This window comes from Vicugna pacos, unplaced genomic scaffold, assembly GCF_048564905.1.
Source record: "Vicugna pacos unplaced genomic scaffold, VicPac4 SAC-SAT, whole genome shotgun sequence".
Lineage (NCBI taxonomy): Eukaryota > Metazoa > Chordata > Mammalia > Artiodactyla > Camelidae > Vicugna > Vicugna pacos.
Window position 1 is genome coordinate 41870870 of NW_027328721.1, and position 27500 is coordinate 41898369.

The following is a 27500-nucleotide window of genomic DNA, read 5'->3' on the forward strand; positions in this document are numbered from 1 at the left end:
AAAACAAAACGTTCGTGCCGTGCCGAAGCACCCCGCCTCCACCCCCCCGTCGGGTCCGACGACGCCTCACCCGGGGCCGCCTCCAGGGGAGGGACAGCACCCACACGCGGTGAGGCCACGTACTGGTCCCAGGACGGGGGGGTGGGTCGGTGGTGGAAAAGCTCGGCGCGGGTGGCCATCGGTCCGGGCAGGGGAGGGCCGGCGACGACGAGGAGGGGCCGCTCGCGCACAAGAGCGACGGCCGCAGGGGTCGGGGGTGTGGGCGGGCACCAGCCCAGGGAAGGGGAAATCCCGAGACACGACCGGGCCGCCGGGGAAACAAGCGCAGGATCCCACCACCCCCACACGTGGGGGCGGCCCCGCGACGCCCAGGACGCCGGCCGGCCTCAGCCAACCCTCGGCGGTTCCTCCCACACCCCGGCCCCGCCGCCGGGACTCGCGCGCAGCAGGCTAACCCCCACTCCAGAGGGTAGCCCCTTCCGCTCGCTCACTCGTCCGTCTGTCTGTCTGTCCGGTCTGTCCGTCCACCACCCACATCATCCTGCTTCGTCTGGCTCGCCCCCAGGCCTCGCGGCCCGGGGAAACGCTCCCGAGCGAGGCGGCCCGACCCGTAGCCCACGCACCGCCACCGGTGGCTGCGGCTCGGGACCGGAACACGTGGGGTGGCTCCTCGCGGCGGGGAGACAACGGGGGGCAAAGTCGGGGTGGACCGCCTTGCCCCTCCCCCCACGGCACGCACCGGGGAGGCAAAGCCCGCGCGCACGCACGCGCGCTCGCACGGCCCCGCGCCAGACGCCGGGCCCGGCCCGGCCCGGCAGAACCCTCCCCCGACTCGGAGGGGGGAGGCGCGGGCCACAGCAGGCAAAGAGCAGCACACGGCCCCGCCGCGGGGCCGGCGCAACCCACACGCCAAAGCGGCGGGGCCCTGCCCACACGCTGCGGCAGTCGCTTCCCCGTGGCGACTGCACGCTCTGGATGGAGGAGCGGCGGCTGGGGGTTGTCCGGTACCCCCCAAGGCTCCCCTCTCAGATCGCTAGAGAAGGCTTTCTCACCGAGGGCGCATCGCCCCCTACCCAGCGGGGGCCCCCTTCAGGCCTACGGAAGTCCGCCGAGGTGGACGTCAGCGCTCGGCTGGGCAGGAGGGGCCTGCGGTAGGGGTAAGCAGCGGGCCGAAAAGCGAGCGTTCGCGGTCGGGGCCGGGGAAAGCCCGTGCCGCCTCGCGAGGAGACGCACCCAAGGCCGCGTGGGGACGAGACAGGCGCCCGCCCCCACCGGCACATCACCCGGCCCCACCACGTCCGCTCCCACGCCCGGGCGCGAGCCCCGCAGAGGGGGGGACCCACCCGGCGTGCGCCCGGCCACGTCAGTCCCCCCCGTACAGGGTGAGGACGACGACCAGGAGGCGGCCCCGGCCCCAACCGAGGGTGGGGAGCGGGGCCACGCCTCGCTTACCGTCCCGACCCCTCCCCCACTGCTCAAGAGAGTGGCTCGGGACACACGACCACCGCAGGGGTTACCCGAGAGGACACGCTGGGGACGGGAAGCGATGCCACCGCTCGGCCTCGGGCACCTGAGGGACAACCTGGAGCGCTCCAGGGGCACCACAGAGGGCCAAGGCGAGACACGCTCGCACCCCGGCGAGGGGATACGTGGCGTGGCGGCGGGGGCAGCCCTCCCCCACCGCGGGGGAGGGCCGCTCGCGAGACAAGACGCCGAGCAGGCGAGGAGGCGAGAGGTGTCTGCCGCGTCACAAGACCCCGGCCCCGCCGACACCACGAGGCACGGGAGACCGAGGTCGGGCCGGAGTCCGCACCCCTTCCTTGCCCCCGCCACCCACGGGCGGTGGAGGAGAGGCGAGGGGCCCGCAGGCAGAACGAGAAGAGAGGCCACGTTCACCATGAACGTCCCGTCCCTCGTCTGGCGCGGCTTAGGCCCGGCCCGGGAGAGCATGACGTCACCACATCGGTCAGGTGAGCGAGCGAGCGAGCGAGCGAGCGAGCCATGGGGCAGGGAAGCCCCAGAGCCAGAAGGGAGGGCCCGGCGAGGACAACCACCAGAGGGGGGCCTGCTTCAGCCTCGCCAGGCGCCACCCACTCCTCGTTCCTCTACGAGGAGAGTGGCCAACGACCCCAGGCGGAGAATGCCTGACACGCGGCACGGAGCCTGGGAGGGTGGGGTCGTGCCGGCCACCACCGGGTGCCTGCGGCAGGGAGCGCACGGGGTAAAAGACCCACGCCGCCACCTCACCCCACCGCCCTCGGGCCACCAGAGACCGGAGGCGGCACCACGGGCCACGTCAGCCGGACGCACACACGAGAGCCGGCGCGCAGGCCCGAGCGGGCGGCTCAAGTGTCAGAAGCAGAGTCAGCTTCTACCAGGCCAGGGCTCACGCAGAGACAAAGCCCAAGAGCCCCACACGCGTCCGGAGACCCAACACTCGGTGACAGACACCGAGAAAGACCGTGTCAGCACCTATCTGCTGGCAGAAAATGCCCAACACGAAAGGAAAAATGACAGCGCCCGGAAACGGGTCGGGTCCACGATTTGCAGGGGGGGCCCCGGGACCTCGGTCCGGCCACCTGCCCCCAGCCCTACCCCCATAAATGGCAGCCCCGAAGCTCTCGGGGGCCATCTGATCGACCGGGGGGGGGAGGGGGAGGGGGAGGGGTTGAGGAGGAGCAGTGGGAATGGGAAGGGACGAGAGGGAGACGGGATCGGGCCGGGGACGCCCTGCCCGTTTCTCGCCCGCGTGGCCGGGGACTCGGGGAGATGCCACAGAGGCGCCTCCGAGGAGAGGGCCCCCCACGAGGGACCGCTCCCGAGCACCGGGCCGGGGAAAGCCTGCCTCCCCCACATCCCTCGCAGGACGCCCCCGTGCCGGTCCCCGAGTCCGGATGAAGTCTCGGTCCCTCAAATGCCACCGGAACCCACGCGGGCAGGCTTACGGGCCGGGGGGCGCCCTCCCTGGCCTCCCGCGCCAACAGGGGCCGGCCCAGCCACGTCTCCGGGTCCATCGGGACTCAGAAAACATTTCATCCAAGGAGGCGCCTCCGACGACCGGGAACCCCAGCGCGCCCGTCCCCGGCCTCACCGCACTGGGCCCGGGCCGCTCCTCGCCTCGGGAGCAGTCGTCCAAGGGACACAGACGAGGGCCGGACCACCTAGCCGCCGGCGGCCCGGGCGCGGGACACCCCGTCCCTTTCCCCCGCGGCGGCACGGCGCAGGCCGTGTCCGATCGGCTCGGGTCGGTCCCCGCGGCTGCAGGGGCACAGGCGGATGCTGGTCGACCAGGCCAGGCCACACGGCTTCCCCCTACACACGAGATCCCGGGAGCGCGGCGACAGTCACCCCCTCATCAGCCTGCGAGTCCAATCTGCGCCGAGAGCAGGACGCGCCCGCGGCTCAGCGCCACGGGGACTGTCACCGCCGGTGTCGCCAGCCTCCCCGAAGTCTGCCTCGGGCCCCGCCGCCGAGCCCCATCCCTTGCCGAGGTCGCCGACGCTCGGGAGAAGAGGGACGATCTCAAGAGCGGCAGCCAGATGGCGCCCGACAGCCGTCGCCAACGTCCCCGGAACCGATCCCGACCGCCGGCCGCCCAAACGCCCGAGACCGTCCCGGGCTGAGGCGCCGGGCGGCCGGCCGGCGCGACCCCGTGGCGTCCGCCTCGGAGCCCGCTCACCCTCGTCACGGCACGGCACGGCACGGCACGGCGGCATGAGGCGACGCGACGCGACGCGACCCACCCCGGCAGCAGATCAGGGCGGGGAGGACGGAGGGAGCCGGGGTTTGGCAAGACACGGCCGGCCGGCCGGGCGGCTGCCGCGAAGGGGACGCGCTCCCCACGCGATTCCCCGGGCGGGGGAGATCACACGGACACGCCGGCGGGTGGCCCAGAGCGACCAGGACGAGATCCCGGGTTCCCGGCGGCGGGGGGGGGGGTGGGAAGGGGAGGAGGGAAACAGGGAGGGAAGGCGGGGGCTGGCAAACCGAAACCAGGCGAGCGCTCCGAGAACAACGCAGGAATCGGCTTTGGAGTCCGTCCTCTCGAATGCAGGAGGTCTTTTGAAAGCAGACAGGCAAAGCCCAGAAGCTAGAAAAGAAAGGATGAAGACCGTCAACCCCATCGAAGTGGAAAGAAAAATCGATCTTGGCACAGATCACGACAAAGCCCAAAGACAACAAATGGGCGCGTGGGGAAAACGCACTCGCGGTCGGTCGTGAGAACACGGACGTCAGCACGGCTGACCACAACCACAGGGAGGAGGAGGAAAAACAAAAAAATGCGGGCGGCGGTTGGGGGGGGGGGGGCGAGTCGATAGCCACCCGCTCGGTAAATCGAGGTTCAGTGCATCTACACAGAACAACACTGTGCATGGGCATCCGCGTGTCTGTGTGTGCATGTGTGCCCGTGTCTGTGTCTGTGTGTGTGTGTCGGTGTGTGTGTTTGACACACAGTCACACGTGGACAAGGAAACTGTAGCCCCATGTGGAAAAAAAAAAAAAAACATGAAAACAAACGACAAAACCCACCACCAAAGGGAAATCAAGTTGTAGAACTTACTCTGGGGTTTTAACAAAAAACAACAACAACAACAAACAAACAAACAAACAAAAATGTAGAAAAAGCACCACCACAGCCCATCAGGGGTTCCTCTCCTAAACAGTCCAAGAACTCGGTCAACTCCACCTCCTAGAAGCCAACAAACCAATGATGAAACACGGGCAGGAGACCCAAACTGACTTTTTCAGTTTAAAAGAAAAAAAAAATTATTTTGTATCCAAATGGGGAAGGGGCGGGGGCGGGGGAGGATGGTGTGTAGAACTCAGCGGCAGAGTGCCTGTCCAGCACGCGCAAGGTCCAGGGTTCGATCTTCAGGACCTCCGTTCAAGTAAATAAGGAAGTCGGTGAGTCAGGCAATCACTAAGTCAGGCAACAAACCAGCAAAAGAAACGAATTACCTCCCCTCCCCGAATAAGCAAACAACAACCAAAAACAACAACAGCAACAAGAACAACAACAACAAAAAAAAGCCTAAATAAATAAATATATGTAAATAAGTAAGCAAGTAAATACATAAATAAGTAAACAAAAACAATTAAAAAAGGGGGAAAACGCACGCATTTCTGTTTTTAAGAGATATCCAGACAGGCCCAGAACCTGGAATCACGACAGCAAGTTCCAAAAACAAGCAGAAAGTGCCTGCTTCTGACGGAACATGTGATAGAGACCACCGTTCGATGGGGCCGGGTGGGCGGGCTGGCGGGCGGACACAGAGCTATGGACTCATACCTGACAGAATCCGCTCTCCGACAGAAGACAGAAGGCAACACGGAACAGGGGTTGGCGGTGGGGGCGAGGGGGAGAGGGCAAAACGGAGGTGGAGGAAAGCCATTAGGGAATACAGGACAGAAGTCCCTCAAAACATCCCACAGGAAACTCCTGGAAGACCCGGCAGTTCCACTAAGGGCCCGCGGATGGACGAATGGACAGTGTCACGTGGTCTGGAGAGACCTACACCTTGAGGGGATGATGTTAACCAAGTGACCTAAGTCCAAGAGGGATGTTGTCACTTCGAGGCAGAATCCCCAAGACAATACGCAGGAACACATGCAAGGAAGCTGAAACAGGCTCATGGATACCAAGAAGGAACAATGAGTGCAATGGGTGAGGGAGAGGAATAAGTACAAGCTTCCAGTTATCTCCAATTATTAAATACATTAATCACGGGTTGTCATGGACAGCAGGGCGAGTCGAGTCAATCCATACTATTGTCATGACGCTGTCCGGTGACGGATCCGTAACCAGACTCATCGCGGTGATCATCGTGGAACATGGAAGAATCCCGAATCGCTATGTTGGACACGTGAAAACTGACATCCTATTGTCAGGTCAATTATGAGAGAGAGTAGGGGAGAGAGAGAGAGAGAGAGAGAGAGAGAGAGAGAGAGAGAGAGAGAGAGAGAGACAGGGAGGGAGGGAGGGAGGGAGAGAGAGAGAGAGAGAGAAAATTCTCACTGTCTTCCCAAAAAAAAAAAAAAGAGTTCAAAAAGAGTTCAGTGAGATAAAGAGTGGATGTAGGTGAGGGCAATAGGTGGAGGAGCTGAAAACCACGACGGCGACACATGTGCAGCATCCCACACGGTGGCAGTGTGGTCCTATGCATGCTCAGCCGTCTCCTAGCCACCTCCAAGTTGACATCCAGGGTCATCCTTTTAGGTTTCGTGGCTGCACTTTCGTCTGTCTCGGGCAATACTCTCTCTTGATTTTCCATGGGGGAAGGGAGGTGGGGTGGCCGGGCGGGCCACACCACGACACACCGCGTCGCGCGTGACCTGGATAACAGATACACACCCGTCCACCACCCACGGGCTCCGAAATCTGTCACTGGTCACGACGCACACTTCCTCGGTCCTTTACGGAGCGATGGCGGACCGAACAGGCAGCGGCCAACTTTGCCGTGCACACAATGACACTTCATCCCTCGTGGAAACAAACTGATGACGAGACAGCATGGTCAGGGGGCGGGTGTCCTTTCAGGAAGACACAGTCATTGAAAGTCCTGCGCACGGGAACTGGGCCAAGGGAGATCTCTATCACCCTACCCAACCCCGATCCAAATTCTCATTCGGGCAGCTAAGGGTCAAGGTCAAAGTTTCTTTCTTCCCGGGGCGGGGGCGGGGGGGGGATCCTTTTGGGCCTCGATGGTTGTTCAGCTGGAGAGATCACCCTTGGGCTGCACATACATTTCGGGGTGGTCCATAGGGCTCCACGACAGTCCCGCCACCAGGCAGATGGTTCCACCTGATGAAACCGGTCTGGTCTTTCGTTCCAGGAAGACAAAGGTCCGTGGCCGAAGCCAACGAGAAACCCCGGGTGTGAGTCCGGAGCGCCACCACTCTGGAAGATGTCTAGGCGTCGGGCTCGAAGAGGCTCGGGCGGCCTGAAAAACGCATGCGGGTTCAGGTCCACTTTCCAAGCGGCCTCCACAGCAATGGGCAGGAGGAGGGTCTCGAGAGGGGACACGGCAGTGATCTCTCTCCAGCAGATGTCCAGCTGCTCAGTCCGGCTCGGCGGGGCTTCAGGGAAAGGGCGGCTTTGGTTCTCGAGGATGCCAAGTCCAAAGCGGGAGAACCATGGGCAACGGGAGTCGGAAGAGCGTTGGCCAACTATCGGAGAAAACTCGAAGCACGCGTGACGTGGCCCAGCGTATCAGTGGAAGGCAGGGCGGGGTGGGGAGGGGGAGGGTGGCGGGAAGCACGCAAAGATGATGACACAGAACCGCATTCTCATCTCTATCACGCTGTACGAGAGTTTCCACTGAGACATGCTCCCCTTCCCCTGGTCTCTCCAAGGACGCGCATTTCTACCAAAAATCACCCCCATTCAGACTTGTCAGCTGGCCAGATCAGCATGCTTCCACGAAATTCGGCCTGAAGATGGACAGAAGTCCATTAAGCATAGCCATCGCCCCTAGAGGCTCTCGGACACCCGCTCTGCTGGAACGTTTCCTAAGGACGGCAGACGAAGATGGTCTCCACATGCTTTCCAGGAGACGTTCCTCAGAACGAGACCGTGACTATTCCGGAGACCGTGACTATTCCGAAGCAAGCCCGAATCGGTCACAGCAAATGTTCACGAGGAAGTCACGGTGAACCATCTGGGACACAAGTGTTTCCCAACCGGTCCACGTACGGACACGATTTGGTCCTAGCCAGAAACAGACACTTTCTCCTCACAGCATCCTTTTGTTTTGTTTTGTTTTGTTTTGTTTTGTTTTATTTTATTTTATTTTATTTTACTTGTATGTATATATGTATGTATGCACATACGTATGTATGTATGTATGTACGTACGTACGTATGTAAGTAAGTAAGTATGTGTGTATTCCGGTCTGTCTGTCTGTCTGTCTGTCTGTCTGTCGGTCCATCCGTCCTCCGAAGGTATACCAGTCATGTCGGCCAACACACTTGACAGATCTCGAGTCTTTCCTATCAGAAGGATATCAAAGCACGTCCCCTTCGACTCATGGAGCCAGGAACGAACGCTTCCGTATCTCATCTTCTTTGGAAACGATCTAAACATTCCAGGGACGTCGCCAGACGCTCCAGTTGCAAGGGACCAAAAACTACGTGGAGGAGGCACCAATTTTTCAGAGACGGGCCGCCTCCCCCCCCCCCCAACACACACACTACCCCCCAGGACTGCTTGGGATGTGAACACTTCCTGAGACTTGAGACCGAGCCAGCCATCGCTCCCAGACTCTTTATTTTATTTTATTTTATTTTATTTTATTTTATTTTATTTTATTTTATTTTATTTTTCTGGCTGACACATTTCATGACAGAGGTAACCCACAGGAACTTCAAGGATTCGGGGTAAACCTAGGGAGGCAAAAAGTTTCACCTCGAACGCTGCTCATCACAATCAAGACATGGCTCTTTTCACGAGACCAATCCCTTGACATTTGGTTTTCTGGATGGAAGGATCTGTCCCAGATCATGTCAACCTGAAGGAAAACATTTGGGTTCCTTCCTGTTCGCATTCCCTGCCTGCATGTTCCCTTGAAAACCAGTTCCATAGAGCTCTTTCGTGAATGAACTCTGGCAAGTGTATCTGGAGGGAGAAACACGTCAGGCCTACAAGCCGGGGACGTACACACGTGCCTACATGCATACATGGGACTGGGCCCTTTCCAGATCCTTGGACGGCAGTACCATAGAAATGAGGATGGCTTCCACAAGACTCTCAGGCAAGCCAAGCTCTGTTGCGAAAGCGATAGCTTGTGCACAAAGGAGAAGGTGGCATGACGGGAGGGGGGGAAGGGGAGCACCAGCTCCCTGAGCAGCAGGGGCCACTTGCTTTTCTACCTAAAGGAAGGGCTTTGTCTCAGGATCACTGATCACTTCCACAAATCATCCAATATCTTGGCTCGGCCGCAGGCGCCTCCAGGGTGCAGAGCCATCGCCCCAGGCTCTGTGGGGAATAGAGAAGACTTCCGTGAGGGGAAAGAAATGCATGAGAATTTTCTGCAAGAAAGCTCAGGAACACATAATGTAAACATGGAGAGTTGAGCTTCCTGTCTTGTGACAACTAGGTCTGCTGGGTCATGTCACAGAGAGCAAGCGAATCCTTTATTCCCCTGAGCCTTTTTCTTTCTCTTTCTCTTTCTTTGTTCTTTTTTCCCTTTAGAGTGTGTGTGTGTGTGTGTGTGTGTGTGTGTGTGTGTGTGTGCGCGCGCGCGCGCGTGTGTGTGTGTCTGTCTGTCTGTGTGTGTCTGTGTATGTCTCTGAAACTCAGGTAATGCCCTGTCTCATACAGACGAGACCAGCAGATCGACATGACCAGAGACTTTGTAGCTTTCATTTAAAAACTATAGGTCACTCATGAGTCGGGTAGGACGGGTGCTGCGTCCAGCGCAGTTCGGGACCGTGTCTGAGGACGGGCGACGCAAGAATTAAGAAACAAAGAGACAAAGTAAAGAGCAAAAATGGGACCAGGGGACTCAAGGTCTCGTGGATCTAGAGTGCCAAAAGCCTGGTCGACAGCCTGTTTATTGGGAGTCTACGGCTCGGGGGGGGGGGGGGAAGATATGCGATCAAAGAGGTGGGGCTTTAGATATTTCATACCAGAAGCACGAAGTTCTGCTTGCTGGCTAACTGATTCATTTCAGGCCTAACCCTTCCAGGAACAATCACCCTCCTCCGGGGATGCAAAATTTCTAAGCGTATATCCTGTGATTGCCTCTGGGACATCTCGAGATAGCAAATATTTCCCCGGGGTTAAACCGCATGCTTTCCTGCCAGAACCAAGTTCTGTTAATGGCTGATCTGGCTTCCCATGACCGTCCATTGTTTTACCCTAAGGAAATATCTGCCATCCTTTGTGCCCTCACGGTCAATCTCAGGATTGCCCCTCACACAATTTCTTTAGCATCATGCATGTTCTAGGTCATCTACTGTGTAAAACATGAAAACAAAGCAAGCGTGTGCATTTTTAAGCAAGTTAAGTGTGAATGTAAGATTTTAAGCTCATGGAAATGTTGGTGCAGCTTGGTTTCTAGTTGCTTGTTTTCCAGCAGCTTGTTTCCCAGCAGACGCGTAGGACACTAGAGAACCCACTCACTTAGAAAGAACCGATGGGACGGGTAAGGTTTTTCGGCTCGGAGGGTGAAAGCTTTTAAACTCTGCGTGGAAAAAAAGACGTTTCAGATGTATATTTCTCCTTAAGAAGGCTGCGAATTAGAGTTTCGACGAGGGAGCCCTCGCAGCAGTGTGCACGTTTAAAAAGGCCTCCGCGTGCCCCCCCCCCCTTTTTTGTTTCTTCCATTTGGTTTCAGGTTCTACCTGATTCAGCCCCCTGGCCTCAGTCTCAGGCCATTGTGAGCTATGTAGACGTTTCTGACGTTGTCGAGACGGACAAGATAAGGACGGTTCCCCCAGAGAACAGGGCCGCTGCTTCTATGAGATCAAAAAGCTGACCTGCTCATCCAGCTCTATGTTTAGGAATTTGCTCCTTTCTGGGAAAGCGTAGAGCTCTGCGGTAGAGTGCGTGCTCAGCATGCACAAGGCCTTGGGCTCAGTCCCCACTACCACCACTGAAAACGTAGAATAAATCTAAATAATTACTTAAAACGTAGATAAAGACACCTAACGACCCGTCCCCCCTCCAAAAAGATAAAAACTTTTTGTTAAAAAAAATTTGTTTTTTAAATTAAAAAGACAGGAGGAGGAAGAGGACGAGGACGAGGATGAGGAGGAGAAATTAGCTTCTTTCCAACAAGGAGATTTCCAGGTCAAATGGAGAGCCAAATATTTCTATGTTCTAAGACTTCAGCTTTCCACGTATCCTGGTGTCAAAACGTCTGCACGGGTAAAGATTGTTCATCATTCTGTGCCTATGCACTTCCTGCATTTTGGAGTGTTCATCTGTCCTTTCTCTTAGGAATAGATGATCATCATAAACAGCAGTTCTGTTGATTAAACCCCCTTTTAAAATATCGTTGTTTCATGTTCACTAAAGTTACCTAATAATCACTTCACAATCTATGGAAGTCAAATCATTGTGCTGTACACCTGAAACTGATAGAGGGCTGTATGTCAAACCTATATCAATAAAACTGAAAAAAGAAAAGAAGAAGAAGAAGAAAAGAAAAGTCGGCTCGGGGCATCCGATAAAGGCCCTCTTTCTGAGCGCACAAGTCAACCTCGGGCCGATTCACCCTGACCCTGAAGAAGGGCAAAAATCACCCTCCACTCTATCTCCCGTTAGGTCCCGGACACTAGCCAGAGTTCCCCCTCCCTCAACCCCCACCCCGTTCTTGCGTCACACTGTGTGGGCTCAGGCACACAACCTATCGGTTTCCTTGAGCGTGTGGAATGAATATCGCCCGAAGGGAATTTCCTCTGTTGTCGTTTAAATAAGCTGACGTGTTAATCAGTGCTACGGAGGGACACATTCCCTTTGACCTGATCAACCAGAATGACATCCCAGGACCCAGGAATGTACAATATCATGGATTGGAAAGTATCTTAGAATTCAGAAATCATGGTGATGTGGGTCTGATGACCTAGCTGGCTCCATACAAACCAAGAGATGAAGGTGCCCAACGTTTTCACTCGATGCTGCCTAAGTTCTTGACAGTCACTTTAAAAAAGGAAAAGGAAAATTTGGATGGCACGCTTAGTTTTGATAATGCCCTCTGACTGCATGGTGAAACGCAAGGAAAAGCCGTGACGCTCGCCCACGGTATAGAGAGAAACGCAGAACCGTGTTTCTGGTAGCCTTCTTCACCGCTGCGCCAAGGCGGGAGCGACGGCTACCTCATGCAAAGGAGGAGAGGACGGGTTTCTCGGCCCCGTCACACAATGCCAGGCAGAAGAAACCTTCTCTGATGAGACATAAGCGTGTCAAAGCGCATCCCTGCGTCGAAGGCTTCGGTTTCCCGGGGAAGGGGGTCGAGCCGAGGGACCCAGGACCCCACGTCAGTCAGTCAGTCTTTCACTGGATTCACTGGCCTCGCTCTTACCCCTCAGCAATGGCCGCTCAGATTGCTCACGGGGGTCTTTACCTTCTGGCTTTAGGAAGGACTTTAAACTTCGGCTGAGGGGCAGACACCCAGAAGGGTTCTTTCAGTTCACCCCATCTTAGGGAATGCCATACCCAACACGTTGGTTTTCATCCCATCGTGGGCCTACCTACCGGAGAGTTTTGCTGCTTAAAAGTCCCCTGTGCTCCACCTATTCATCAACAACCCCCCCCGCCACAACACACACACACACACACACACACACACACACACACACACGCACGCGCGCACACTCACACACACACACACACACACAGAGAGAGAGAGAGAGAGAGAGAGAGAGAGAGAGAGAGAGAGAAAGAGAGAGAGAGAGACACAACCTTCACCCCCGCACACACACAACCCCACTCATCTTTTCACCCTCTCTGGGCTTTTGCCCTTTTGAGAATGAACGTCATCCAGAGCCGGTACCCTACAGGATGCCACCTTTTCAGATTGGCTCCTTTCAGGGAGTCATGTGCACGCAGAAACTGCCCCGCCTGTCTCCCACAGGTCTCTCGGCTCCACGGGCCCCTGGTTTCCTTTTTAGAGCCAAATCACATGCCGTGGCACGGACCTAGCCCGGGCTACGTGTCCCTTCACCTCTTGAAGGACGCGTCTGTCTCGGTCGCCTCCACGGTTCCGGCGGTGATGAAGCAAGCCCCTCCACCCCCCACCCCCACCCCGCCCGCCATCCAGGTCCGTCCGTCCGCGTTCAGGTTTCCGCGTGGACGGAGCCCCGAGGGCTAGGCCTCAGGGTGAGGGTGGTATGGCGGGTGGCGGGTGGCACACTGAAGGGTCCGAAATCCGGAGGATGCCGGCAAGGAAGGTCGCCAGGTCAAAGCCTTCCTTCCCTCCCTCCGTCTCCTTAGGGTGGATGGCTGGGCCCATGAATTCAGAGAGGACACGAGACACATGGTGTGAACCGAGATTCCCAAGCCAGGAGACCTGGTGGAGGGTAAAGAAACGAGCTTATTGGGGGGGGGGGGGCCGGGGGGGGATGGGGGGGGTTCTTAGGACTGCAGCCCAGGAGACACAGATGCAAGAAAGAAGCACTGGAAGTGTGTGTCACCAGACTACCCCACGGGGCAAGTGGAGAAGGGGAAACGAAAGAAAACACCACAAGAGCAAGGCGGGAACTTTGAAACGACAAGGCTGCAGCTAGCAGCTGCTGGCAGATTTGTTTTTGAAACCGGTTGGTGGCGCCCTTGAGCTTGATACAGTTCTGACCACTCATGCCCCCCCTCCCCCCATGGATGCCGGTGTCGGGACCCAGGGGAGGCCACCCCAAACATGTATGTGCCTCCGTGGCACACGGATAGGTTAGAAATGAGAGTGACCGAAGAAGCCGAGGGGCCGGCCAGCAGACGCAAGAGGGACCGGACCCTCAGACTCTTCTTTCTGTCTCCCTGAAAGCGGGAAATCAATCACTTCCGTGGAGGGTGCCCTCCCTGCATCTGGACTTAGGAAATCACCCTGATCTCCCACTGAGAGCCTTCAGGCCCCGGAAGCCTAGAGAAAACCAACCAACCTCGTGACTTCTTTCAGGGGCTTCCCCCCCAAAACCCAAACTCCGTCTCGATTCTTCACAGACGGGTCACCCAAAACCAAAGTCTCTCAGCCCGGTCCATTTCGCACAAAGGGCTGATTTCTTGTCCTAAAACGGAGAAAGGCTGCCTGCTTCGGGGACACATGAGTGCTTGAATGAAAGACAGGAGGTTCCCTGTCGCTCCTGCTCAACGATCCGTCTGGGGTCCATTTTTGGATCAGTCCAGCCCAGAGGACTCAAGATGTGTAGAGGGAGGGGACAACGTGCCCCTCCCCGAAACAAGACTATGTCTGTAACCAAGTTCCTCCCACTGGCCGTCCAGCTCCATTTTGGATGACTGAATCCTGGTTCACCTCATTTGGCTGTTTTGTTTTGTTTCGTTGTGTTTGTTCTTGTTTTTGTTTTTTGATTAATAGACTTTATTTCCTAGAGCAGTTTCAGGCTCACAGCAGAATTGAGCAGAAAATACAGAGAGTTCTCACACAGCCCTCCCCACCCACACATATATCCTCCCCTCCCCTCAACATCCCTCATCAGTGTGGCCTATTTGGTCAAACTGATGGTCCGACATGGACACGCTATTATCAATCAAAGTCCATAGTTTACATGACGGTTCACTCTTGATGTCGTACGTTCTATGGGTTTTGACAAATGCATAATGACATGTAGCCACCACTATGGTATCCGACGGAATAATTTCATCGCCTTAAAAAAATCCCACACGCTGTATCTGTTCATTCCTCCTTCCCTCCCTCTCCCCAAACCCCTGGATACCACGATCTTTTTATTGTTTCTAGAGCTTTGCCTTTTCCAGGATGTCCTTTGGTTGGAATTGTCCAGTTGGTAACATTTTCAGACCGGTTTCTTTGATTTAGTAAGATGTCTTCTAAGTTTCTTCCATGTCTTTCATGGCTTGATAGCTAATTTCCTTGTCTTTCTTTCTTTTTTATTCATGTATTTATTTTTTAATTTTTTACTGCACACATATTTTTTAATTTACATATACGTACTGTTCATTGTTTCCAGGAAGGTTTAGCGCTTTAGCTTTTTAAACTTACATAGTTATCAAAGGAATAAAGCCAACCGCAAAATAAGGATGAATTCAAAAAGATACACACACCCTGCTATTAACAGCAACATCATTTATAATGGCCAAGATACGGAAGCATCCTAAGTGCACATCAATATTTGAATAGATAAAAAGAGGGGACACACACACACACACACACACACACACACACACACACACACATATACACACACGGAATGGAATACAATTCACCCGTAAGAAAGAAGGATATTTTGCCATTTGTGGCCTTTCCTTTCCTTTTTTTTTTTTTTTTTTTTTCCCCTCCTCCACTTTAAAAACCAGAATTTTATAACTGGGATAAACACTTCCATTGCGTCAAAAACAGTAAAATGCCTAGAAATAAACTTAATCGAGGAGGTTACCTATACTCCAGAATCTGAAATGACACAAAGAAATGGAAAGCTGTCTTGTGCTCTTGCATTGGCAGAATCAATACTATCAAAATGGCCACACTACCCAAAGCAATCCGCAGGTTCCGTGCAACCCCTGTCAAAATACTCACGACATTCCTCACAGAACTAGAACAAACAATTTCAAAATGTATAAGGAACAACGGAAGACCCTAAACAGGCAAAGCCATCTTTTGTAGGTCTCCTCTCTCTCTCTCTCTCCCTCTCTCTCTCTCTCTTTCTCTCTCTCTCCCCCCTCCCTCCCTCCCTTTCTCTGTCATGTTTTTGTTCTCTTTTCTTAGGGTTTGATGACTTGAGACGATCCTTTAACATTCCTTGTAAAGCCGGCTTGATGGTGCTGAAATCTTGTAGCTTTCGTTTATCTGTGAAGCTTTTGATTTCTCCCTCAAATCTGAACGAGAGCCTTGCTGAGTAGAGTATTCTTGGCTGTCACTTTTCCCCTTTCATCACTTTAAATATGTTGTGCCACCCACTTCTGGCCTGTAGAGTTTCTGCTGAAAAATCAGCTGATAACCTTACGGGAGTTCCCTTGTATGTTATTTGTTGCTTTTCTCTCGCTCATTTTAATATTTTCTCCTTACCCTTAATTTTGGTCAATTTGATGATGATGTGTCTCGGTGTGTTCCCGTATGGTACTCTCGGCACTTCCACCTCATTTGGTTATTTAAAGGATCTTCAGTCTGTTCAATTCATAGGAGAGAACTTCCACACGTATTTCTTCTCAGTTTTATGAAACAAAGAAGGACCCAGAAAACTGGCAAAACATAAATGCTCTTCTATTGGGTTGAGCAAAGACAGGCCCTGGCCGGGGAGGGGGGGGGGGTGTAGATGTATGTTATGTCCTGATTCCAGGAAGGAAAGGGGCCGGGGTCAGCGTGCCCTTCTTTCTGGGGTATCTGTCTGTTCGCTTTTGGTGTTCGGCTGGTTTGGTTATTTCGGCTTTCTGTTTGGTTCCTTTCACAGATCCAGTGGCTCAAAGCAGCATTCTGATTTTCTTTTCTCCTGGGGTTTGGTTTTTGATAGGTAGAGGGACAGGGCCCACGCAGGGGTGGGGGTGGGGGTGGGGGTCACTGCGGCAGAGAAAGGGAGGCGGCTATGGTGAAATCATCGAGCTGAGGGGATTTCTACGAGAGGGACTCTCCGAAGTGAATGGGGTCCAAGGAGATCATCAGGGTTTCTGTGTGCTCGGTTGGTTTTGTTCGTGCGTGTGTTTGTTTTTTCTGGACGAGGCCAAAGAACTCCTCGGGTGGAGGTGCGTGTCCGAAGGGTCTGACAGGATGGGAGGATGCGGGGCGAGTCAGTCCATGTGCCCAGAAAGAGAGAGAACCTGTCATAGCTGAGACTCAGGCCTTTTTTGGACCTAGGCCCAGAGAGCAGTTCGGCTCCGAGCATTCACGGAGAAGTTCGTCGCCACCTCAGTCGTGTCCCCCACCCCCGCCCTCCCCCACGCCTCGGCCCCCAGTGAAGGAGGAATCATGAAGTGGCCGCACTTAGGCTAAGCCAATTTTGGGCTTTATGCTTACTGCTTGCTTTTAGAACGATCAGCAAACTCGACTGACCAGACACCGCTCCCAGCCCCAGGCCCACTGTTCAAAGCAGCTAAAGTTGTCGATTCTAACTGTTTGATTGGACCTTCCTCTGATCGTTCAAATTGACAATCATGTTTGACGTCTGAGTCTTTCCCCAGGAAGGGAGTCACGGGAGGATAAGCTCAGGAGAACGACCAGCCCCCTCCCACCCCCCCACCCCGAGTTCCTCCGTGGCGCTGGTGCCGCCGGGTGAGTCTGACCAGAGAAAGAAGGTCACGGGCTGATGACCTACTAGACCACCAGGAGGTCCCATGTTACCAGACACTCATCCAGATTTAGGAGGAAGTTTTATCAGAGACCCTTGTTGATCATGAGCACCTTTTATGCTCCCGCCTGTTGTGATTCCCTTTCATGCTCCAACCTGTTCGTCCACAGAAGCATGAAACCCCAACCCCAAGACGGGTTCACAGTTTGGAAGGCACTACTAGCCTGCTGTGAGTCCCCTTTGCCCAGCAAAGCAATCAAGCTGCCTCTTTTCTTCTAAACTCTAAGACCCTGTCTCTGGGTTATTTGGCTCGTCAGGGACGGGGTTGGGGGGGGCGATCTTTCGGCAACACCCGCACAAGTTTCCCTGAGTGGCAGGAACCAGCGTGGCCCTCAGGCCTCAGCCCCGCAGGCAGGCAGGCAGGCAGGCAGGCAGAGCTGGAGCGACCGTTGGTCCCGCCCCCGCCCGCGCACCCCCCCCCCGCCCCCCGCCGCTGCTTCCGCCGCCGCCGCCGCCGCCGCCGCCGCCACTGCCGCCGCCGCCCAGGCCTCCTCCACCGATCGGTCCCAAATCGGGTCCTAAATCGACTGGACTGTCTCCTGGAAGCGGGGGCGGGGACGTCAGGAGGATCCATTCGGCAGGGCCTCGTTCAATCGCTTCATTCAAATGCAGAAAGCTCTGTGCTCAGGTCAGAGCCTTTGACTTGGCCTCCGGCTCCTCTCCGTTGAACGGCTTTTGTTTTTTGGTTTCAATTTCCCCACCCTTAGGCCACCCCGTCCCAACTGCACGGAGGGAGGCGGGAGGGAGGGGGAGAATCTCGCCTGGTCTCAGGCCAAAGGAGTCCCCTCCTTTTCCTAACCTGGGTAAACCCCACTAAACCGTTTGAGAATCATGGAAGGGCATGGAAGCAGACCTCTGACTTGATAGATTCCTCTGGGATGGGAGACTTTAAAAAAAAAAAAAATTCTTTTTCCCCTGCTTCCAGGGAGGCAGAAAGGAGGGACAGAGTGTTCCTCTTGCCTCGGGCAGTTCTTTCTTTGTTTGTTTCTTTCTTTTGTTAAATCATGCTTTTTTTTTTTTTCCTTCCTTTTTTTCCTTCCAGTTTTATTGAGACAGAGTTGACATACAGCAGTGTATACTTTGGGGGGCGGGCGGGGAGAGGAATTCGATTTTATGCATTTATTTTTGACCGGAGGTACTGGGGATTTAACCCAAGACCTTGTGCTTGCTTGCTAAGCACACACTCTACCACTGACCTATACCCTCCCCCTTGGCCACTTGTGAAGTCCCTTTCATTCAGCATAATCCATCGGGCACATTTTGGGGCAGCCTACTCTGGACCCCAACATTTCCCTATTCTGTAACTTCCCTGGAAGTTTTACACATTAAAAGCTGGGCTGTTGACTGTGCGTGTGCGTGTGCGTGTGCGTCCGTGCATGCGTGCGGTCTGGGGGCAGGAGGGAGGGAATGGTTTCCTAGGGGGCCTGCGTTTCATGGACCCAGTTTCTTAGTTCTGAGAACAGGTCTGTTCAAGGAAACTGTTGCCGTTGTAGTATCTCGTCTCAGGAGGCGGTGGTGTCGATGGGCTTCTGAAGCTAGGCCTAGGGAGCAAGCAGTCAGGTATCGCCTAAGAGGCACTTGTGTGGACAACCAAAGTACAGCACAAAGGTGAATCGTCGGAGCAGATGAGAAACCAGATTCAGGGCCGGGAGTAGGGGGTCAGTCTGGTAGGAGATTTCCACACATCGGGGTCATCGAAACGGCTCGAGCAGTTTGAAATGCCTCTGATGATGTCCTGGGGTGTTCGGCTCAACTCTCTGAGCGGCTCCCCCGAAAACAGGCCCGAGGATGGTTTGCACAGGAGCTGTTGTGGCCATTTCTCTGACGTTTACCTCCCGTTGTCCAGCTTCAGTCTGCAAGGCTTCAGGAGACGGAGCGTTTTCGTACTCAATGATGCCAAGGCAAAAGGGTGAGAGAAAATGGGAAACATTCGTGGAGAGGGTCCTAGGCAGATAGTGGACGCAACTAGAAGACCTTCAGTCTCCGGGCTGGCTTTCAGGTTGAGACAAAAACCCTAAGGAAAGCGCTTGCTGCCACAGGACATAGACTAACATGGGAACCATCCAGAGAAGATCAGCACGGCCCCTGAACGTGGACGACACACGCCCATGCGTGAAGCGTTCCATAGTTTTAGTGAAGTCAGTCACCCAGGGAAAGACAGATATCCTATGCCATCACTTCTAGGTGGGATCTGAAAGTAAGTCAAGACACCCATCCATACATAAATAACTCCATTTTAAAAAGACTCCAAGGAACCTATTTACAAAACAGAAACAGACTGGACTCGCAGACATGGAAAAGAAACCGATGGTTAACACAGGGGACAGGGTAGGGTGGAGGAACGGGGTAAGGCGGAGGGATAAATCAGGAGTTTGGGATTAGCAGATATAAACCACCCTATACAAACCTGGTACACAAGTAGGTCCTACTGTCTAGCACAGGGAACTATGTTCAATAGCTTGTAATAACCTATCCTGAAAAAGTATACGTGTGTGTGTGTGTGTGTGTGTGTGTGTGTGTGTGTGTGTGAATAAGTGAATCACTATGCCGTACGTCATAAATGAACACAACATTGTAAGTCAACTATACTTCCATTGACAGAGAGTTCCTACAATAAGCAGGCAGACAGACCGACAGACCGTCAGACAGACAGACAGGCAGGCAGACAGACAGACACACACACACACACACACACACACACACACACACACACACTGTCTGTCTGTCTGCCTGTCTGTCTGTCTGTCTCTCTCTCTCTCTCTCTCTCTTTCTCTGTCTGTCTGTCTATCTGTCTGTCTCTCTTCTAAGGGTGGAGAAGAGTTTGCTGAGCTATTTCGGGGGCCCTCTCATCCTAGTTCCTATCTCCAAGTTGGTTCAAAGTCCAAAAGGCCGTCAAGCACTTAGTCAGATAGGTCCCTCGAAGAATACCTCCCACATCACGATGACAGACTTCTTAGGCCAGCCGAGAAGGTCCTTCAGTTCTGTGCCCATCTTGGCTCTAAGTTGATGTCAGTCCTCCAGGATCCAAGAAAGCCACGTTGGAAAACAAGTGGTGATTTTGATGGGACAGAAGATCAGTCATTTGGGGGGCGAAGGGTGGGGTAGGGAGAGATACCAGCCTGTCTGTCTGTCTGTTTTCATCCAGTGTGGGAGCCTTCCCAAAGAGATAACTCGAGAAGAGAGAAACGGGGAGTTGACAAAGAACACGTGCGGTGGCGTGCCCTCCCCCCACCCCAGGAGAAGGCCAAGCCAGAAGTCCCTCCGGATGGCGGGCTCTGGACTCCGGCTTCCAGGGGAAGCGATATTTTTTCCTCCCCATTTCAGGCCCGGAAGAAGAGGGAGAGGCAGAGTGTCCTTCTCGGGCATCCGTTGTTTCTGAAGCACGCTTGTTGCCGAAAGATCGGCCCCCGTCCCCGATGAGCCCAAGAATCCAGAGACAAGGTCTTGGAGCTTAGAAGAAAAGAGGTCATTTTATCGCTCTGCCGGGCAAAGGGGATTCACAGCAGGCTAGCGTCTTCAAAACTGTGTACCCACCTTGGGGATGGAGTGGGTGGGGTGGTTCTAGAGCCATAGCTCAAACAATCAAGCATCGATCACCATCCACAGAATCGTTTTCTCATCAGAAGACTCAGCATGGTGTCACGATGCCTCCCAGGTGACCCATTCTATAGAGGCTGGCAGTTAGATCTCATTATCTCATAAGCACTCAAGGTGTGGCCTTCTTGGTCACTCAGGCTATTTTGTCAGGTCAGTAGTCCCGTGACCGACCTTCTCCTCGGAGAAGGACTCAGAGACCCAGCACGATGATGACTTGCAATGACTGAAATACAGTAGAAACAGTAAGATCGATAGCTTCCAGTTTCAACAACGGGCCTGGAACCGTGAGCAGCAACCGGTCAGTCAGAAGAGTCGACCGTTTTAAGGGCGAGCATAAGAAACCGAATGACACCCCCCCCAAGCAAATGAATGAATGAATGAATGACCTAATGATCCTCCCCTCCTCTCCCCTCCCCCCCCCCGCCCAAAAACGAAGCAATCCGTTAGCCTAATTCCGGCCATTTTATTCATCCTCCTTCACCCTGAAGCCCCAGTCAGCCACGTGCCACAGTGGTCTGTTTTCCGGTTTCCTCCACCACCCCAACCCCCACCAACGACCACCCCGCCAACATCCCCCCATGCCCAACCACCGCCCCAAGCGCGGGACTGGACGGGGGTGCTGGGGGCTGAGGGGGCGGCGATGGCGGCTTGAGGTGAGGGTGGGGAGTGTTCCGCCCAGATCGTATAGGAAGCTCAAACACAGCTGCAGTACGAGACGAGATGGTAGATTTCTGTGAGTCCTCCCTCCTCTTAAAATCCTTCCTAAGGAGGAGACAGACAGAAAGAGAAACATCACCCTCACTCCCAACGCCTCCTGTGCCCTCGTTGCACCCCAAAACAACAACAAGAAAAACAAAAACAAACACAACCACAAATAACTCGCTATCCCTGGGGAAGAAGGTTTCGATGGCATGGGGATATCATTCTAAACTTCATTCCCTCTTCATCACATTTCATGGAAACCGATTGCAATCTATGAGGCCCTGTGAAGGTAGGGGTTGGGGGGGTAGGGAGGAGGGAGGGAAGGGAAGGGGGGGAGAGAGAGAGAGAGAGAGAGAGAGCAGAGGAGAGGAGGGATAAAAGGGGAGAGGACAGGAAAGGAGAGGAGGGAAAAGAGGGGAGGGAAGGGGAAGCGAGAGGAGGCGAGGGGAGAGGAGAGGAGTGGAGGAGAGGGGAGAAGAGAGGAGCGGAGGGGTGAGGGGGGAAGGGAGGGGAGAACAGGGAAGAGGAGAGGAGGGGAGAGGAGAGGAAAGAGAGACAAGGGAGACAGACAGAAAGGCACACACACACACACACACACACACACACACACACACACACACACACACACAGAATAGCGAAATGGAGAGAGAGACAGAGAGAGACAGACAGACAGACAGACACGGATCTAGGTCCGGGAGACTACACATGGGTATTCTTCTGAGTGATTTTATGTGTTTTCTCAATCGCCACCTATGGAGATAAAAGTCGCTCCCATAAGATGAAGGGAGTCCTTCTGCCACCGCCCCCGGCCCCGCCCTCCAGCACCGCTTGTGTTTGTCAGGGATTCCAAGCCAAAGCACGTGGAGGAGTGGGAGAGCTTCCTGGCGGCCCAAGGGGGAGGAAAGTCCGGCAGCATGAGAGAGGTAGTTGGCACGGGGAAGCTGGAGGCAGGCTGACGAGAAGATGGGTGAGGGGGCAGGGAGGAGGGTTTCCCAAGTTGGAGAGCCAAGACGAGGGAGGGGAGCCGTCGGTGGTCGCGTTCTGACCCCGACCCCGACCCAGACTGGAGCGGATCCCTGAAAGGAGGCGGTTCGGGCTCTCCTGCCGAGAACGCCCCTCTCTTCCTCTTTGTGCAGAAACACCTTCCGCGGACCGAGAAAGTCCATCCCGAGACCCTCGTCGGAAGAGTCCTTTCCAGACCCATCACGATCCTCCTGGGCCAAGGGGTCCAGGGGATGGGGCGGGGCCTCCATTCGATCCGTCTTCCGTCCGTCCATCCATCCGCAAGATCTTGAATATCCATGTAGGATTCCGGATGGTAGCAGTTTTCCAGGATCCTCCAGATCCTTGTAAGACCTCTCCTGGCAGATTCGACCCCTAGGTCGTACCGCGCAGCACAGGGCACTAGATTCAGTCCCTCGGGACGAGGGTTCCTGAAAAAGACCAGGAAAAAGAAGAACACAATCACTATGGTGTGCACCAGCCAGAAACCAGCACAACCTCGTCACTCTAACAGACTTGCCAAAGGCGGGGTGGGGAGAGAAAGTCATAGGATGGCTACCATCCCTCCCACCCCCACCCCACACGCCAAGCCCCCCAGCCCATCGTCATCCCTGCTCCCCCTCCTCCTCCCCCTCCCCTCCATCGACGCCCGCCTCCCGCTTGTACCCCACTCCTCCGAACCCAGCACCACCCACCTCGGCCTGGACGTGCTCGGCTCGGCTCGGCTCGGCTCGGCCCGGCCCGGCCCGGCCCGGCCCGGCCGTCCGGCCGACTTCTTCGCAGTGTCTAAAATAGCGCCCGGCCGACAGGCAGGTGGCACACGGCACCCGGCAGGGGAGCGAGCGGGACGGTTCGGGATCTCTGGGCGGCGGGGACACGCGGCCGGACAACCAGGAGCACGGACGGCCTGGCGTGCGTTTCTCCGCTCGGGGGGCCTCGACCAGGGACTGTGGTACGGGGAACGGGGACGGACACACACACACACACACACACACACACACACACACACACACACACACACCCCCACCCACCCCTTCACCCCCACCCCCACCCCCACCTCCACCTCTGACAGCTTTCATTTGTTTTCGGCCGACCGTCCCTCGATGAGGTACAAGTGCCGGGGCTGGGGCTGGGGCTGGGGCTGGGGGGGTGGAGTTCCTCCCTCCACAACGACCCCACACGGGCTCTGTTCCAGTCACCCGAGTCCTCTTCCAAGTGAGACCACAGGCCTCCATCACCCGGCGTGAGCACTCGGGGGAAAAAGTCACCATCCTCATCGCTCCGCTCCACCTCTACACGTGAAGAACAGTTCCCAGCCCACGCCACTCAACCCCACCCCACGCCCCGATGCCACCCACCGCAGTGGAGAGAAACGAGACGAATCCACAGACGTCCATCCATCCGATGAAGAAACGGACGGCCCCATTCCAAGGAAGCATAGATATCTAGTCAGGAGATTCATCGAGTACTATGGAGGCGGTGGGAAAGGGGGGGGGGGTGTTGCGGTGGGGAGGGCCTAGAGATCCAGCAGTACAGCCCGTGCTTAGCATGCAAAAAATAAAGGCCCAGGGTTCAATCCCCAGCACCTACTCTTCAAAAATAACCCGCGGAGAAGCAAGACGGCGGAGTAGAAGGACACTCGTAGCTCACCCTCTCCCACAAATACACCAAAACTCACATCGACGGACCCACTCGGCCAATCAGAGCACCTGCGGAACTCCGACAGAACACCGCCCTCTTCGAAAGACAAAGACGCCCAAAATCTGGTAGGAGAAAAGGAGAAAAGAAAGAGTAAAAAGCAAAACAGTGCGGGAGGGACCGGTCCCGCGGGGAGGGAGCGGCAGAGGAGGAATAGGGCTCGTTCGCCAAAACTGCCCCTCTCCAACGGAGAGGCCGACGGGACGGAGGGGGCGCCCCCGAGCCTCAGATCTACCCAGAGCACCCCTTGACCGACCGATCCAAGTGAAAGGGGCACAGAGGGTCCCCGCGACACCCAGCCCGAGTCGCAGGCCGGCAGCCAGGGGCCGGGACAGGCCGCACGAGCCGGGCGGAGGACCGGGGCGGCGGCCGGGAGGGGATACAGAGCAGAACAACCCGCCCCCCCCCCATACATGACGGGAAAAGAAAGGCAAAGCAACACGGCCGGTGTGCCCTGGGGGGAGGGGCGCCGTAGCCTCCGTCTCCTCAGATCCGCGGCGCCATCACCGGCGCTTCTCGCGAGAAGAGAGGCGGGACGCAGCCACAGCCGCCATAGCCTCTGGCGTGCAGCATGCGGGCGGGGGCGGGGCCGAGACTCGAATCCGCACCCGGGGGCTCCGCAGCCTTCTAGGCAGGACTGAGATCCGTTTACAGCCCGAGGCAGATAGGATATTTCTGCCCCGGTACCTCAGAGAACTCGCGCCACCATGACTAAGAAGGAGCCGAGTTTTGGGACGCAGCTAGGGGCGGGGCGGTTCCACGGTCTTCCCCGAGCCCACCTACGGAGAGGAGCGCCGCCGACCCGAGTCGGAGCACACAGCCGCACGGAGCAGCGGAACGACCGGGGCCGGGAGAGGGCGGGCGGCCAGCCAGCCACCCTCCTTCCCGGGAGGAACGCAGCATCCGACCGCGGTGCCGGGAACACGTCCCCCCCCCCCCTTTTTTTTTTCCTTTTCCTTTCTCTTTTTTAATCTCTCTTCTATCGGTTTTACCTTCTGTTACCTTTTTAACCTTGACTTTTGAACAGTCGTCTACGTTGACGGTTTTAATCCCTTTTAAATGTTTCCTTGAAAATCTTCTTCTTATTATTATTTTTAAACATCCACCCCCTTTCCTTTTTCTCTTCTCTTGGTTTAGATCTCCTGTTATTGATTATTTACAGGTTTCAGATATCGTTTCTCGATCTTTTTTCTCCTTTTTATTAAGGTTATTAAAAGACGTCTCAACTCGATCGCTCTTCTGCTTCCACTTACTCTTCTATTATTGATTACACAGTGTCTTCAAACCTTTTCTTTCTCCCTCCTTTTCAAATCCTGTGTTTTATCTCTTGTTAAAGTCTGTTCTATTTCCGATTACCTTTTAAAAATTTACTTTTGAAACAATTGTGTTTTATTTTCTGATCTTTTCTATTTTTTAAAGGCTTTTAGAAGACGTCTCACCTCGATCGCTCTTCTGCTTCCACTTGCTCTTCTATTATTGCTTGTACACTCTTTTCAAACCTTTTTTTCCTCCATTCTTTTAAAATCCGGCTCCCCCACCCCCCTCCCCCTCCCACCGTCTCTGTCTCTGTCTCTCTCTCTCCCCCTATCCCCCTCTCCGTCTCCCTCTATCTCCCTCTCCCTCTCCCTCTCCCTCCCTCTCTCTCTCTCTCTCTCTCTCTCTCTCTCTCTCTCTCTCTCTCCCCCTCTCCCTCTCCCTCTCCCTCTCCCCCCCTTTTAAAGTTTTATTCCTGTATAGGCTTTAGATAAATACCTAAACTCCTTAAGGACCACAATAGATAACTGATACTCCTTAAGCCACAGTGCCAGAGAGATAGGAGCAGCATGAGGAAGCAGAGGAACCACTCCCAATGAAAAGAGCCAGAGAAATTCCCTGAAAGCACGATCCACAAAATAGACACGGATGGCCTGCTAGATCAAGATTTCAAAAAAGGAGAGATCCAAGTACCGAAGGAACTCCAAGTGATAGTGTTTAGATGTATACTGTACGTCAAAAACGAAATCGAAGCTCTAAAGAAGAGTCAAGGAGAACTGGTCAGCTCACTGGCTGACATGAGAAGTGGTCTAAAGGCTGTCCAAAGGAGGCTAGATCACACCGAGGAGCGAATAAGTGGCCCAGAAGACAGGACAACAGAAAGAACCCAATCAGAACAGCTGAGAGAAAAACAAATAAAGAACAACGAAAACAATCTCAGGGACCTACGGGACCATCGAAAGCGTGCCCATCTACGCACAATAGGGGTTCCAGAAGGGGAAGGAAGAAGCAAGGGGGTCGAAAAGGTATTTGAAGAAAGCATGACTGAAAATTTCCCAGCTCTAAAGAAGGAATCCGATATCCAAGTCCAGGAGGCTCAGAGGGTGCCAAACAGGGAGAACTCAAACAGACCCACACCGAGACCTATCCTAATCCAGATGGTCAGAGTCAAGGAGAAAGCAATGATCCTAAATGCCTTTAGGCAAGAGAAAAACAAAGAGTGAGTTCCAAGGGAACCCCCATAAGGCTCTCAGCGGATTTCTCTCCACAAACACGTCAGGCCAGAAGGGAGTGGCAAGATCTATTGAAATTCCTGAATGAAACACAAAACAAAACAAAACAAAACAAAACAATGCAGCCTAGGATACTCTATCCAGCAAAGCTATCCTTTAGAATAGAAGGAGAGGTAAAGAACTTCACAGACAAGCAAAAACTAAAAGAGTTTTGCAACACTCAACCCATGTGAAAAGAAACATCCACAGGTCTACTCTAAATAGAGAAGAAGCAGGACGGTACAAACATGAGACACTCATCCCCGGAAAGGTGATCACTCCCGTTCATTCCAAACAGAATAAACACAAAATTGTAAAAGAAGACATCTAAACCATCAGGAGTGACAGAGGGAAGCAAGAAAATATAGAGACTTTTATTTTTCCCCCTTCTCCTTCCTTTCTTTCTCTTTGAAACGTTTTGTTCTCGGTAGGATGGGCTTGAGATTCTATTACTATCTGTTTCGTACAAACAGTTATAGTCCTAGGTGAACAGATTTCCAAAAGAAAAACGAACGAACGAACGAACGAACGAACGAACGAACTAACTAACAAAACAGAAACAGACCGACAGATTACAAACTTGAGGTTGTCAGGGGTAAGGGCGGTGGGACGGGACTGGGATCTCCACATGTAGAATAGATAAACACGATGGTACCGTGGAACACGGGGAAGAAAAGTTTAAAAAAAAAATCAAATAAGCCAAATGACGCCTACCCGCCCGAAGAAAGAAAAGTCCATAGACACGGACGCGCATGCGTACAGACACCGCATACAGAGAGAGAGAGAGAGAGAGAGAGAGAGAGACAGACAGACAGACAGACAGACAGACAGACAGACAGACAAAGACAGACAAAGACACACATACTTAAGCCAAGCATGCAAACTAAAAATCCCTACATGACGTGAAGCAACCCAGATCATCCAATAACCAAGGACGCCCGGTCAACTAGAGATCCTTGGGGCCACAGGAGGCCAGGTAAGCCGCATAGGCACACGGAGTACAATCCC

The 27500-nt window shown here is 54.6% G+C and overlaps 1 non-coding gene across 1 annotated transcript; it reads left to right on the forward strand.

The window, feature by feature from the left end:
* The first annotated feature begins 18993 nt into the window (after positions 1 to 18993).
* LOC140692274 (U6 spliceosomal RNA) lies at positions 18994 to 19100 on the forward strand. The gene has a single exon (XR_012067844.1). It is a non-coding gene; the product is annotated as a U6 spliceosomal RNA (small nuclear RNA).
* The last annotated feature ends 8400 nt before the right edge of the window (positions 19101 to 27500 follow it).